The sequence below is a fragment of the Elgaria multicarinata genome, chromosome 10, assembly GCF_023053635.1.
Source record: "Elgaria multicarinata webbii isolate HBS135686 ecotype San Diego chromosome 10, rElgMul1.1.pri, whole genome shotgun sequence".
NCBI classification, from domain to species: domain Eukaryota; kingdom Metazoa; phylum Chordata; class Lepidosauria; order Squamata; family Anguidae; genus Elgaria; species Elgaria multicarinata.
In genome coordinates, this window is record NC_086180.1 from 94,132,865 (window position 1) to 94,145,114 (window position 12,250).

Sequence of the window (12,250 nt, forward strand, 5' to 3'; positions counted from 1 at the left end):
ATCTTATTGTGAAGTTAAGCATGGAGGGGAAAATAGGCAATATTTGCCAGGAATTAATATATGGGTGAAATTATGAAAATATGTGAGTACAAAAAAGTAAGAAAAAATAGTATAACTACTGTTTGTATGGACAACAGTTAAAATGCTGACTTTAGGAATCCAACGATTAGGGCTGAAATTAATCATCAGCATTTAACATCTGAAGATTGTTTTTCAGCTGCAGTAAGTATTGGATAGTATTTCCCATGGAGTAATCATTATTCAGTATCTAACAGAAGACTGTAAAGAACTAAGTAAATTCAATGCTACCTGTGGATCTAACTAAATATTTCACTCAAATATTTGTAGAACGTAATTTATGTGAAAAAGGGGTAAGCAGAAGAAGGGTTAAATGAACTATTACCACCCCCACCCCCACCCGTGGCTTTCATTTCAGTTTCCCCTCTCCCCCATGTTGCTTTGTGGCTGGAAGAAGTGGGCTGCTGGGATGATTACATGCATTTGTGTGTACCAGTTAGATTTTGATCGTTACTTAGCTAGGCAAAATAGTTGAATTTTGCTGACAGTTTATGACTCCACAATTCACATTTTGAACTTAGAGAAGTTAACAACCATTAAAATGAATATACTATTTCACAGAATCATAAAGTTGGAAGGGATTTTAGAGTTTTTCTAGTGCAGCCCCCTGCTCAATGGAAACTTTGTGGAAGCTGAAGTAGTCAGTTGGGAAGTTTATTTATTAAAGGCACCATAGCCATTTTAAGGGGTAATACTCTTCTTCAAGACTCATGTGTGGATGATGAAAGGCCATAGGACTCCCTTACATCTGCTTCCAAGGAGTCTGCATCCCAGGATAGTCAGCAGATGAAGTCCTAGAGGTTGTGGGCCAAGTACTTTTCTCTTCTCCCAGGCATTTAGCAATATGTAATTAGCCTGGGTTTATTTTTGTATTTGTGGTTTAAAATTGTATGTTTTTGTGATTTTAATTTTTTGTATATTGTTTTTAAGTGTTTTTATACTATGTAAACTGCCCAGAGAGTTTTGGCTATGGGGTGGTACACAAATGTAAATAATAATAATAATAATAATAATAATAATAATAATAATAATGAACTGACAAAGAGGTGGGATTTTTTATTAGTACCAAGGCTAACTGATGCCAGTGAATGTGTTTCAAGATCTGAATAACCTTATCTGAGCTGCTAGGTAGGCAGACAGCAATTGAAGTTCCCCATCTAGCATAGGAGAAACCAACTCCCAGTCCAGGGGTCGGCTGGGGATCCCACCACTCCATAAGAGCCCCTGTCATGCACCTGTACAAACTGCTCAGAGGCATGAAAGAGCGATTTAAAGAGGGCATGTCTCCAGGAGGAGAGGGACAGCTTGGTGAAGAGCAACTGATCATGAGTGGGGGTTCCCCAGTATTATCTAGAGAACATTGGCTAGTTGAGGCAATGATTCCAAACCTGGTCAGTGTAGTAAGTGTTCCTCTATTGCCAGAAGCTTCATTTCTGGAGCGGGTAAAAAAAAGAGGAGGAATAGGAATTATTGTAGAACATCGGACTGGATTTGAATGCAAACCTCAGGCAAATAATGTAAGCTGTGAGCCCCTACAAAATGAAGTATCTGTTGACCCATTGCTCTTGAGAAGTGATGCAAGTGCATCTGAATAGTGGTGCCCTGTCATTTATATGGGGATGGCAGGGTATCTTGATGAATTGTACCAGATCTACTTTCTACGGGTTCATATGTGGCATTCCAGAAGATGATGGAAAACAGTCCTCTTATTCTCAAAGTAAGTTTAATTTTTCCATTTATATGATCTTAACAAAAAGGTGGGGGGAATATGTAGATATGACCTAAAAAACTGGGATGAATGTTTAAAATGGACTGAGGATGGGTGCAATGTTTAAGACCATTATTATTGCATAGAATTTAAGCGGCAGATGAATGAAGCTCAGTAAATTCTAAACAACATGGTATGGAGAAAGCTTCGGTTTTTTGTTTTTTGTGGGGGACAATCATGTTAAAAACATGTAAAAGACTGGAGCTTAATGGAGCTTGAAACCTTTCCCTTTAAAAATCTTTTTAAAATAACTGATACTTTAAAATGGAGTCCTCTACTTAATAATAATAATAATAATTTTATTTGTTACCCGCCTCTCCCTCTGGATCGAGGCGGGATACAACACAAATGCAAACGCCATAAAATACATATAATAAAAACATTTAAAACTAATACATTATTAAAAACAGCACATTATTAAACTTTAACATGCAAAACTTTAGAATGACAAAAGATGAACTCCTCTGCATTCAAAAAGCATATTGTGTGTTAAAACATTTTGCCTCCATAGTTGAAGGACTGCAGGAAGAGCCCAGGGATAGTGAACACAAAGGAGAGACAACCCGAGACATCCTCCACCTGCAGAGCAGGAGCAAGAGGCACCAGTGACAAATGGTCTTCCTTGCATTTCGGAAGACACATCTTTTTATTTTGGCTTTTTGGCTAAGGCCCACAGAAGACTGCTGTGAAGTCCACACTGGAGACAAAGGATAGAACATGCTTGCTCAATCAGCAGGCCAGCCTACCCTTCAGCCCCATACACTTTCCCATTAGTGGGGAGTTGCAGAATCCATATATGGATGTGCCCTGCCGACACCTGCCGAGGTCACAGCCGCAACCTTAGCTTGAGCATCCGCTAGCACCTCATGACCCTACAGCCCACAGTAGATGAGGCCAGTAGATTTCCTTCCACTGTGGCAGCCCAGGTCTTACCTCCGAACTGCCCTCCTTCGTTTGCTTAGAGACTAGGCTTGGGTGGGTTCATTTTTAATCAAGGTTTAAAACTGAAAGATAAAAAGGTTCATTTAAATCAAGTTTCATATATTTCCTGAACCAACAGTGCAGATTTGAACACTAAACCATGTTGACTTACAATTAAATTGAGTATTATTTACACTGTTTAATTTTTACAAGCAAACCTTGCATCCCTTTGTCTCATTTCATAGATTTTGCATGTGCTCCTTTTTCTTTTTTCTTTTACCTATAGAGGGAATGTCTTTAAAGTACCCCCATATAGGGTCTTTCTTATGACCAGCACCCATGGCAGTTTGAAGTTAGCAGCACAATCCTATGCATGTCTCCTCAGAAATATGTTCCCACTTTCTTTCCAGTGTTGCTCTGTTTTGCTCTACTCTGTTCTGGTCCCCCCTTGTTCTCACAAGAAACAAAGTAGCAAACAAATAATATGCACCTGACAGATACGTCAAAATAAGGTTTGATAGTTACTGTGCTGAGAAAAACCCAATTTAATTTTTAAAATCTTTTTTATTTATTTTCAGCATCAATTTTTATCCACCGTGGTATATTGTCTTGGCTCGACTTCACTTCCCCATAAGCATAGAACAACAATCCCATGTTACCAGTGCCTTTAGTAAGAGATACTTAAAGCCCAGAATTTTGAAGAAGCAAGAGCTGTTAATTAGGCCAGTTTCATGAGATGAAAAACTGAAATTAATGCTCTTGTTTGGTAGGTATGTAAGTGTAGGGCTAGTATGGTTTTGTTGAGATGTAATTTTAATTACATTACTTTTTTGAGTTAGAGAGAAATTGGCCATGTTTGGATGACACAGTAGTCAACCCTGTGTTAATAGTCCACTCCATGGATGACTATTAGTACCCCCAGCGCGACATGCTAATAGCCATCCATTGAGTAGACTATTAACACAGGGTTGACTGTTGCTCTTGCCTCCCCTCCGCCCTCCCCACCAAATGGCGGTGCTGTTTCCCGCTTCCCATATCAGGATGCCGCAGAGAAAGACACAGGAGAGCCAGCCACCCCTTTAGCACAAAGAACATTCCTTGTGCTAAAGGGGCAGGCTGATCCCCTGGGTCTTTCTCCATGGCGTCCCAGTATGGAAAGCAGGAACCAGCACCACCATTCCATGGGGAGTGCGGAGGGAAGGTGAGATGCAGTGCACAGAGGACACTGTCAGCATCTTTCTCCTCCCTCTCCCTAGCCCCAAATGGCGAAGGTGCATACAAGTAAGTGCAGGGAGAGAGTGCACACTGACAGAGCTTCTCACAGCCATGAGGTCCCTGCTTGTAGGCAGAATTCAGTCTATATTTATAGTAGCTTTGGTTACATACAGTTAGCTATTTCCTGTTTAGTCAGCCAAGTGGAAGAATACAAACATCTGCAGTTTCCTGATAAGAGAAAATCAGGAAAGGACAGCAAGCATGTCTATACCTCATGTAGTTATCAGCTAGGACACAGTTTACCTAGCAATATTGTGGTTTCTAATATTGCTAGTGGCAGATGACATTTCTTGGAATGTTTTCCAACCCATGTATATAGCACCATGTACATTGATGGTGCTATATAAATAAATAATAATAAAATAATAATAACCCCTCCCCTTTCTTTTGTCATGTACTTTGTCTGAACCAGAGTTCAAGCCTTATTAAGGTTTGCTTCAACAGTTGCCCTAAATCTTTTATTGTATTCTAGGTTTTATTTTGGGTTGTACTTTTATGCTGTAATATATTATTTTACATTATACATTGTGTTTTCAATTGTTATGAACTCCCAAGAGAGTTTTGGCTATTGGGCAGTATAGAAATGTAATATACGTGAATAAATATACAGTAATTATATAATGTTCTTTTCAAAGTCAGGGAAATTCAATTATAAAAAATGTGCCAGATTAAGACCAGAGTTAAGGCTATCACATGTTAACTCAAGCTCCACAAAGCTAGGAAATTGGAAGCTAAGGGTGACGCCTTAATTGATGTGCCGCATGGTTACAATTTGCCCTCATCCATTATTTTATTTTTTTATAATTTAATTTCAGTAGAGTTGCATTCTTCCATGTTCTGCCAGACCATTCAAATATCTGTGGAGCAGCGGCTTTCTTCCCATTTGCTCCTATACACATTTTGGGTACTATGAGCATGAAGGTCTGTAGTATTAGACTTCAAGGTAGCACAATAATACTATTTTAGAAGTTTGTGGTATTGAGGTTCTTAACCTACTTAACTGTCATCCATTATTAGTCCAAATGGGTTATATAACTGGATAGTTTAGCCTTTTGTACTGTTAGTGCTTATCAATAATTCAAAACTGTTCCCCCCTCATTTCATTATATTTTCTGACTCCCACCCCTGATCTAGATATTTCTCACCCATTATCTTATATGGTTTGCTGAAGAAAAATATAATATTTATTTTCTTTATTCAAGAACTTAGAACAGATTTCCCCAGCCTGGTACCCTCCAGATATTTTGGACTACAACTTTTATTAGCCCTAGCCAGTATGACTATAGGCCAAGGATCATTAGGGTTGTAGTCCAAAACATCTGGAGGTCAGTAGGTTGTGGAAAACTTGAGTTGGTGTCCTTTCATTGTTGCATGTGATAATGTCATCCTTTGACTTTTTATGAGATTATCTTTAATTTTCTCCATTTTGAAATCAGGATAAGATTACAAATATACAACAGTAAAAAAAAAAAAAGGAAAAAGGATAAACAAAAATATTAACAATTATTTTATTTAAACGTAATCCAATATTTTTGCTTTTTGTTGTGCCTCCAAAATATTTTTTTCTAGAATCCACTTACTCTTAATAAATATTCAATTATCAAAAATCCTGCCAGTTTAAGACCAGAGTTAAGGCTGCTACCTCACCTTGGTTCAAGCTCTGCAAAGCCAGTGGTGTCTCTTTCATGCAGTTCTCTGTGGTGTCTCTTTCATTCAGAATGCAGGTCATGGCTTGCAGTTGCTGTTCAGTTATAAATGGGATTTTAGCCAATTGGGAAATACTTTGCATGGTGTCCAATGTTAAAATTATATGCCTAGAAATATAATTGTATACTGAATCATATGGTTCATATCCTTGTTGCAATTTAGGTTCTCCTTGCACCCTCTGCTTTCTATTGTCTTTTGGAGATGCTCTACTCTCCCTTCTTCCATTGTCTAGTACAGGGATGGGGAACCAGTTTCATCCTCAAGGTTGAATTTAGTTTTGGAGAAGCTTTCCAGGGCTGCATACCCATGGTGGGCAGGGTGAAGGACAAAGGGGATGAAGCCAAAGGCAAAGGAGTATGTTTGCGAACATACAAGCAATGCTAGCATATTGTAGCTTAAAACTCTTACTGCTGCTGGTAACTTTGCCTTATGGAGAGGCATTTTAACAGTCTAGAGTGGGGGGGGGGACTGCAAAAAATCCAGGAAACCACCAAGTGGTTGGTGTTTGAGGAAGGGGTGGGGATATCTGGGGAACCCCTCAGCCCTTTTTATTATGTGTGTTTGTGGAGGGGGTTTGCTTTGTTTTTGCAGTATTTAGGGGTAGCTTTAGTAATCCTTTCCCTGATTTAAAATCTAAATTGTTCATTTCTTCTTTATAGAATATACAAAAGAATAGCAAATCCTCTTCAAATATTTGTGACTATAGTCAAATATACCTCTTAAGGAATACAGAGAGTAAATTGAAGTGGTTGTTTTTTGGTTTTAGCATTGTCTCAGTAAAACTGAGTGTTGAAGACTGCTAATCTTATAGTGATTAAGCTCCAGGTTGTTCAGATACCTATAGTTCTTCATCGTGGTCTCTGTGCATCACACATATGGGCTTTGTGCCTGCACTGAGTCCATTCCGGAACTTCTAAAGCCAAGTAGTTTTGGCGGGAACCCCTCCCCCACCATCCAGTGCGCATACTCCTGGGTTCCTGCCTATCCCCTCAGTTCTCTTCGACTGCACTTGCTGCAAGGATGTTCGAGGACTTCTCTGCGTCTCTGTGAGATAGCGTAAGCCGAGTTTCTTTCATGTTTTTGATTTTAAGAATGGCTCAAGCACTGGGGATTGAAACCCAACAACCAACGGGAAAAAATTCTGACCCAGTATATGATGCAATTTATACAGAGTCAGCTGCATCAGTATAGTTTCCATATTTATTGACCTTGCTCCATACTGTGAAACAATCATGGAAGACTCCATCTACCATGGCTCCAACCTCAAGACTCGAGTCATTATATAAAGTGCAGGAAAAGGATTCTCCCTTTCTTTTCACTCATCCTCGCCCTGATTCTATAATAGTAGAATCCTTGCAAGGTAAATCGCAGAAAATACATGCATCTCCAGCTGATAAGGAGGGCAGATGACTGGATTTACTAGGTTGTCGCATCTACTCGTCCACAGCTCTCAGCTTGAGGGTAGCTGATTATATGGCTATGATGTCCAGCTACCAGCTCTTCTTGTGAGAAACAATGGAAGCACTCTATAAGCACCTCCCTGATGAGCAGCGAGAGTTATCCAGAGTGTTCCTTGAAATCAATGCAGTGATTACTAGAAGCCAACATGGATTTATCAGGAACAAATCCTGTCAGACTAATTTGATCTCATTTTTTGATAGTGTAACCTCCCTTGTGGACTGCGGGAATGCTGTGGACGTCATATATCTTGACTTCAGCAAAGCTTTTGACAAAGTACCACATGACATTCTGATTAACAAACTAGCTAAAAGTGGGCTAGATGGAACAACTATTCAGTGGATTCACAGTGGGCTGCAGAATCGGACTCAAAGAGTACTTATCAATGGAACCTTCTTAAACTGGGGAGAGGCAACGAGTGAGGTACCGCAGGGCTCAGTCCTGGGCCCAATGCTCTTCAAAATTTTTATTAATGATTTGGATGAGGAGGTGCAGGGAATGCTTTTCAGATTTGCAGATGACACCAAATTGGGTGGGATAGCTAATACCCTGGAAGACAGAAACAAACTTCAAAGTGATCTTGATAGGCTGGAGTGCTGGGCTGAAAACAGCAAGATGAAATTTAATAGGGATAAATGCCAAGTTCTCCATCTAGGAAAAAGAAACCAAATGCACAGTTACAAGATGGGGGATACTTGGCTCAGCAATACTACAAACAAGAAGGATCTTGGAATTGTTGTAGATTGCAAGCTGAAAATGAGCTAACAGTGCGATATGGCTGCAAGAAAGGCAAATGCTATTTTGGGCTGCATTAATAGAAGTATAGCTTCCAAATCGCATGAGGTACTGGCTCCTCTCTATTCAGCCCTGGTTAGGCCTCATCTAGAATATTGCATCCAGTTCTGGGCTCCACAATTCAAGAAGGACGCAGATAAGCTGGAGCGTGTTCAGAGGAGGGCAACCAGGATGATCAGGGGTCTGGAAACAAAGCCCTATGAAGAGAGACTGAAAGAAATGGGCATGTTTAGCCTGGAGAAGAGAAGATTGAGAGGAGTCATGATAGCACTCTTCAAATATTTAAAAGGTTGTCACACAGAGGAGGGCCAGGATCTCTTCTCAATCCTCCCAGAGTGCAGGACACGGAATAATGGGCTCAAGTTAAAGGAAGCCAGATTCCAGCTGGACATTAGGAAAAACTTCCTGACTATTTGAGCAGTACTACAATGGAATCAGTTACCTAGGGTGGTTGTCGGCTCTCCCACACTAGAGGCCTTCAAGAGGCAGCTGGACAACTATCTGTCAGGGATGCTTTAGGGTGGATTCCTGTATTGAGCAGGGGGTTGGACTCGATGGCCTTGTAGGCCCCTTCCAACTCTGCTATTCTATGATTCCATGATTCCAAAATGAAGCTCTTAGTCTCTCAAAGCTGCAACTTAACACCTCAAGGCACCTGACAGACTGTGATGCCAAGGCAATGATAATTGCCATGTCATTTTTTTTTATATATATTTTTTTTATTTTCTACAATACTTAACCATACACATTTACATTCACATAAAAACAACAACAACAACATACTACATAATGTTCAATTTGAATACAAAATCTTATCTTAATAACATAATCAAAATAACCTACAAGTGCACCCCCCACCTCGGGATCTCATTCCTGATTCCAGAATCTCATACTTTCTTCTGCTGGTGGTTTCCCACTTCCTTTTGAAAACACAAATATTAGGAACTGTTTCCAAATTCCTTCAAAATCATTTGATTTAGCTATACCTCTTCTCCATTTAATATTACTTGTTAATTTATCATTAATAGCTATATCCCATACTTCTTTATACCATTCTTCAATAGAATATTCCCCTTGAATCTTCCAGTTCCTAGCTACAATCAATCTTGCTGCAATCAACAAATTCGTTATCAGTTCCTTAGTTTCCTTTTTACATTTAAAATCTTCTTCAAATAGTGACAGCAATGCAACTTTTGGTGTTCGTTCTATCTTCATTTCACAATTTCTTCAATCTCCAAAAACACCATCTTCCACAATTTCTGAACATAGTTACATTCCCACCACATATGCAAATACGTTCCTTTAACCCCACAACCTCTCCAACAATTTTCTGATTGCTGATTGTTTATCTTATTCAATCTAACCGGAGTTAGGTACCACCTCCATACAATTTTATAATAATTCTCTTTTATTCTTACTGACATATTTCTCAACGCTCTTTGTTTCCATAATCCCTCCCAACCCTGTTGTCCTATTTGTACCTTCAAATCTGTCTCCCAAACCATTTTACCCGAATTATCCACCGTCCCTTTCTCTACCAATATTCTATATAATTCACTCATCAACCCTTTTAACACTGTTCTTTTCTCCCTTTCATTATCTTTCTTAACTATTAGTTCCTCGAACTTTGTTAATTCTCTACACTCTCCATTATCTCTTACCCACTTTTTAGTCCACTGTTCTAATTGCCTGTAATTTAACCAAGTTAATTTTTTATCCTTCAAAACCTCTTCCATATCCTCTCTTGTACTCATTCCTCTTAACCAATCCTTTAATTTCATTTTATTTTTTTCTATTAAAACTTTACTTAATCTACTCTTTAATTCCTCCGGGAAATTCTTCAACATTATTACCGGTGACAAAGGAGAGCCGCTTGGAAGCAGCTCCCCTTTATATTTACTCCAAATTTCCCAGTGAAACCTCAAGAGCGGGTTATTTATACTTTCCACCCATTTTTTTTCCCTTCCATAAAAAATACATTTTCCAATTTAGTCTCTATATTACTCGTAATTTTTTCTTCCATCCAATCTAATTCCCCTAATCCTGTAATTGCCTCCACTATATATCTTAATCTGTTAGCTACATAATATAGTTTAATATTCGGGAAACCCAATCCTCCCTTTTTTTGGCTCAAATACCATTTACTTTTATTTACCCTCGCTTTCTTATCACCATTACAATAATTATTTATAATCCTTTGCCAACTTTTTAGCTCTAATTCTGAAATTTTTATTGGTAGCATCCTGAACACAAAATTAATCTTTGCTAAAATCTTCATTTTTATTAATGCTATTCTTCCAAACCAAGATAAATTTAACCTTTTATATTTTTCCAATTTTGCTAAAATCTCTTTTTTTAACACATTTAAATTCTCTTTCTCTAAACTCTCTAATTTCTGCGTAATTTTTATTCCCAAATATCTAATCTGATTCTTAACTCTCATTTCTCTTTTCTTCCCAATCCTTCTCTTCCTTTTTAGTATAATTAAACAACATCAATTCTGATTTAGACCAATTTATTTTTAACCCCGTAATATCCTCAAATTCTCTCAATTGTTGTTTAATTCTCCCCATCTTCTCTATTGGATTCTTTATCGTCAACAACGTGTCGTCTGCAAACATATTCAATTTAATTTCCTTCATACTACCTATTCCTTCAATCTCCTCATCTTCTCGTATTGCATTCGCCAATAATTCCATTACCATTACAAATAGGACTGGTGAGAGCGGACAACCTTGCCTTGTCCCTCTGGCTAGTCGTATCTTATCTGTCACACCATCATTCACTACCACTACGGCTGTATTTTGAGAGTATAACTGTTCTATTATCGCTTTAAATTTATTTCCAAACCCCATTTTATTTATAACCATCTTTAAAGCTTGCCAGCTCACACAATCAAAAGCCTTAAAAATATCCAATGCCAGAATTCCCGCTTTAACCCTAGACTTATTTATCACCTGTATTGCATTTAATACTCTTCCCACTAAATTAGGCATCTGTCTACCTGCCACAAATCCACATTGATCCTCCCCTATATATTCCTCTATAAATTTATTCAACCGCCTTGCTAAGATAGTTTAAAAAAGCTTAGCATCCTGGTTTATTAATGAAATAGGTCTATATGAATCAGGGACAGTCAAATCTTTATCTGGTTTTGGTATTAAAATTATTAATGAGTGTTCCCATGATTCTGGCGTTCTATCCCCTTCCAATATGGAATTAAACAAATTTATTAATTTTGGTATTAAAATTCCTTTAAAGACCTTATAATATTCTGGTCCTAAACCGTGTACCCCCGGTGATTTACCCGGCTTCAGGTTCTCAATTACTTCTTCTACTTCTCCTTGCGTTATTACCTTCTCCATTAACTCTTTATGCTCTATTTTTATTTTCTTCTTTATATATTTTTCTATATAAGCTTCCAACTTTTGTTTTTGAGTATCCTTTCCCTTATACAATTCCTGATAAAACTCCTGAAAAATCTTTACTTTATCCTTCATTGTATGACAATACTTCCCTTGTTTATCCTTCAAAATCCCTATCCCGTTCCTGGCTTTTTCTTTTTGTGTGAGCCTGGCAAGCACTTTAGAATTCCTGTTACTGTTTTCAAAATACTCCCTTTTCATATATATTAAATTCTTTTGAACCTCCTCTAAATTTAAATTTTCTAATTGTTTTTTCTTTGCCTGTATTTCTATTAATTTATATTTATTTTTATGTTGCCAATAATCTTTCTCCATTTTCTTAATCTCCTCTTCCAATTGTTCCTGCTCTGCTACTTGTTGCCTTCTTAAATTACACATTTCTCTAATACATATCCCTCTTGATACTGCCTTCATGGTATCCCAAACTACTGCCCTTGACGTTCCTCCCTTCTCATTAATTTCCCAAGCCTCTATCATTTCTCTTTGCATTTTTTCTACCACCTTATTATACTTCAAAAGTTTTGTATTTAGTTTCCACCTAAACGCTTCCTTATAATTCTTTTTAACTGTAAATTCTAAACTTAACAATGCATGGTCCGTTACCTTTATTACCCCCATTTCCATTTTACATACCTTACTTACAAACTCTTTTGAAACCATTATATAATCTATTCTAGAGTATGTCTGATGAACTGAGGAGTAATAAGAAAATCCCGGATTCAAGCCATTCAGTAAACGCCAACAATCTACATAATCTTTTTCTTTTACTAGTTTATTCAATATAGTAATATTATTTCTTTTTTCCACATTTGTGGGGTTTGAT

The 12,250-nt window shown here is 37.9% G+C and overlaps 1 protein-coding gene across 2 annotated transcripts in view; it reads left to right on the top strand.

Annotated features, from left to right (window-relative positions):
• The window catches only part of HTT (huntingtin), a 454,111-nt gene that overhangs the window by 63,529 nt on the left and 378,332 nt on the right, over nt 1–12,250 (top strand). The window lies entirely within an intron of this gene.